This window comes from Palaemon carinicauda, chromosome 18 (genome assembly GCF_036898095.1).
Source record: "Palaemon carinicauda isolate YSFRI2023 chromosome 18, ASM3689809v2, whole genome shotgun sequence".
NCBI lineage: Eukaryota > Metazoa > Arthropoda > Malacostraca > Decapoda > Palaemonidae > Palaemon > Palaemon carinicauda.
This window is the reverse complement of record NC_090742.1, coordinates 72,291,336-72,295,311: the sequence shown is the minus strand read 5'-3', so window position 1 is coordinate 72,295,311 and position 3,976 is coordinate 72,291,336. Positions and strand designations below refer to the sequence as shown.

The 3,976-nt window shown below is 34.8% G+C and overlaps 1 protein-coding gene across 1 annotated transcript in view; it reads right to left on the bottom strand.

Annotated features, from left to right (window-relative positions):
* The window catches only part of LOC137657110 (transmembrane protein 45B-like), an 88,022-nt gene extending 84,610 nt beyond the window's left edge, over positions 1-3,412 (bottom strand). The window contains exon 1 of the mRNA XM_068391473.1: positions 2,965-3,412. The gene's annotated coding sequence lies outside the window, so the exon portion shown is untranslated. The remainder of the gene's footprint in view (positions 1-2,964) is intronic.
* Positions 3,413-3,976: the final 564 nt, after the last annotated feature.

Here is a 3,976-nt window from a genome sequence, read left to right as displayed (position 1 = left end):
TAAACAAGACTGGGAATCAACAACTTACCGGGAATCAAATAACCGGAATAAAAGACCAGGAATCAACATATCTAGAACCACACACACACTATATGCTGTGTATATATATATATATATATATATACTGTATATATATATATATATATATATATGTACATATATATATATGTACATATATATATATATATATATGTATATATACATATATACATATATATATGTGTGTAAATGTGTAATATATATATATATATATATATATATACATATATATATATATGTGTGTGTGTGCGTGTTTGTGTGTGTGTGCGTGTGTGTGTGTGCGTGTGATTGTGTGTGTGTGCGTGTCGATATATCAAACAAATTTAAAGAAAATTCCAAACTAAAGGGCAATAAAATACAAGTGATGATAATTATGGGATTTGGGAGATGATGGATGTTTCATGCGAGATTGACTTGTTCAAATGACAAATGTAACTTTTGGTGCCAGATGAAATAGTTGATATTCGCTGGTGATATCATTGTCAAATGCTGGTTGGTAAACAACAAGATAAAGTAATATGTTTTATTTTTAGATCATACTAATTTACGAAAAGATAATATAGACGGATTACATAAATACAGGTGAGATATTAACAAGATTGAAAGTGGGTCATTCTTCTTGGTCAGCTAGAGGGAATCTTAGAAGAAATTTGTCATAATCTCCACAATAGCAAAAACTATTGATATATCGTAGATCGCTTGATAGTGAATATTATATAGCGCACATGTTCTCATCGCAGTTTTCTTTTTGAATTCAGCTACTTGCAAGGGAATGTCGAAATTGGGTTGTTTGGATGGGAAATAGTTTCTGTTTTTTAACGTTAATCTCCTTTTTCGTGTGCTATGAAAAGTCCGGTTACCAAAGGCTTACCAGTTTTATGAAAAACGTAGATTATTTTATCGAAAGAATTTTTTACCCCAACAAATAGAAGGCGTTTTATCATATTTACTTAGTGTGTCATGCAAGTGCAAACTCTGGACCAAATAGTACATAAGATATTCACTAATTAGCTGAGTTTTGGGTATTAAACTTTTAGAATAGTTTTTATTATTTTTTTTTCTTTTCTTCCTCTATCTCCATACACCTGACAACACTTCACTTAAGGGATTAACAACTACAATGTAATTATTTAGTGGCTACTGTCCACTTGACAAGGGTAGAAGAGACTCTTAGTTCGAGAGGGACACTCCGAAATCAAACCATTGTTCGCTAGTTTTGGGTAGTACCATAGCCCCTGTATTATGGTCTTCCACTGTCTAGGTTTATAGTTCTCTTGCTTGAGGATACACTCAGGCATACTATTCTATGTTTCCTTATTTCCTTCCTCGCTGGGTTATTTTCCCTGTTGGAGCGTTTGGGCTTATAACATCCTGATTTTCCAACTAGCTTATCTAGTAATAATAATAATAATAATAATAATAATAATAATAATAATAATAATAATAATAATAATAGTCATGAATTAACAATCCCATCTTTTGGCTAGCAGATGGTGCCCATGATATACTGTAGACACTTGACACATACCTCTGGACCAGATGCTCAACTTTTCTACCTCCTGTAGAACAACTGTAGCCTTGTATAGGTAATTACATATAATAGTGGATCCCTACAATTATGTTCATTTACTCATAGAAGTTTTCTAGTGGACAGGGATATGGACTGTAGGCAGATTTATCCAGACAACTTATATTACCTGTCGCATTTTAAAAGTAGAGATTGTGAACAGGTGGCTGTCATTGGTTTAACATCACTTACTCCTGGATTAGCTCTCTTTTGAATACAGATCCAGTGGCTCTCTCTCTCTCTCTCTCTCTCTCTCTCTCTCTCTCTCTCTCTACGTCAGTATTTTTCAATGGTGATCATAAGATTGCCAGTATCTTTGAAATTACTCTGACAAAGTTATAATTTATTGTCGTTCTTTAATAGCTTATGCCAGGCGCTCCCTATATGTTTAATCTCTCTCTCTCTCTCTCTCTCTCTCTCTCTCTCTCTCTCTCTCTCTCGGGTCGAATCTACAGATAAGCTGCTATCTTGCGACTTAAATCAGAATGTTGGAAATTATCAGGTTAAAAATTAAGCATACATGAGGAAAAAAACACAAAGAAGAATTATAAACGTTGTAGCTATTGTGATATTATTTCATTCTTCCGAAAAATTAACCCATAATGTGAAGTATGTAGGGCTTTCTTGCCGAAACTCGTCCTCTTCAACGGACTTAATCTTTTATCTTTTTATCTAATTTCTTAAATAGCTTTTCTCTCCTAATAGGCTCTCTCCTGGTCTGTTGTGTGTAACTTAATTAGATGTCCACATTTATAGCTTCTGCCTTACAGTATGTTCAATATAATCACAACATACACACATTTGAGTTGTGCTAATATACGGATGCTGAAACTCGAAAGGAAGACACAGTACAAAAAAAAAAAAAAAAAAAAAAAAATCTGTAAAAAATTTCTGTTTTTATTTGTATTTTCTATTTATTTATAACAGAAAAGTGGAGAGCTTTATTTACTAACTTGTTGCTCACCTTTCCCTTACTGATGGCTGATATCTAGTGTTATTTTCTCATAGAAATCAACTTTGATATGTTAATGTTATTCATAAACACTGGGCACAAGAAGCACTTTTCCTTTTTAATGACAAGCATTAGAAATATATGTCTACTTCTCATTTGATTCAAACACCTTTTATTTGTGTTAATAGATATCACGTAGACGCTCAATATAAGTCTGTAACTTGTTTACATACATCTATTTTTTTCTATTGGTTTGATCCTGAAGTAATACAGATGCCTTAAATGTATTTGTGTGTGTGTGTGTGTGTGTGTGTGTGACTGGATGTGCTTGTGTGAATAGAATGGCAAAGAAACTTGTAACCCTCAAAGTTAAATGGTTTAGAAAAAGAAGGAAATGTCACCTTACCTGAGGTTATATAGTGTTTGTATTGGCTCTCAATAAAAACCGGCTAACACCTCGTGAGTCGAGCTTTTCATAAAGTGAAGTTACAGGTGGGTTCACGAGCGAAGAAATAAAGCATTAAGTTGCATGGCAGAAGATCACCTGTTGCTTGCAGTCACAGGTATTCCAAGGCAAAAAGTCTTGTTCTCTCTTACTGCATAGCCACGTCACAGTACCAATTGACTTGAAATGCCAAAATTAGCTTCACCGAGTTTAAATGTCTGATATGTATTCCAGTCAGGTTATGTATAAGCAGATTAAATTCCAGATTGAATGGGATAGATTAGGGAAGAAAATCACGAAGCTATTGTTTCTGGCGTTGAAACATTCCCCCCAATCAGCAGCGGTTGTGCCGTGTGGGAAACTGACTGATGTGATCAGACAAGACCCACCTGTCCACTGGCAGCGTTGTCCCGCGAGACACTGTCTCACATGTAACAGCACAAGCTCGGTCATCGGGTGGTGAAATTGCTGCGGCTGACTAAACGTTTAACGTAAAAGATATAAAAAAGATAGCTTCGCATTGGTAGTTTTCGCTTGATTTTCACGCATCGGGTATAAGGGATCATGTTGTATGTTGGTTTTCAATGTAATGGAATCTGATTTAAATAACTTTGATTCAATAAACTAAATGATATATGAGAGCTAATTTGATAGATGCCGTAAAGATAACATGCATAGATACATATGCAAGTTATTGTGTGCGTGTGTGTATATATATATATATATATATATATGTGTGTGTGTGTTTACATATGTATATATAATTATGTGTGTGGGGGGGGTTGGGGGCGTTGTAGGTAGGTATTAGGTTGACCAAGGCACCAGCCACCCGTTGAGATACTACCGCTAGAAAGTTACTGAATGTTTTGACTGGCAAGATAGTACTACATTGGATCCCTCTCTAGTTACGGCTTATTTTTTCCTTTACCTACACATACACCGAATAGTCTCGCCTACTCTTTGTGCATTCTCC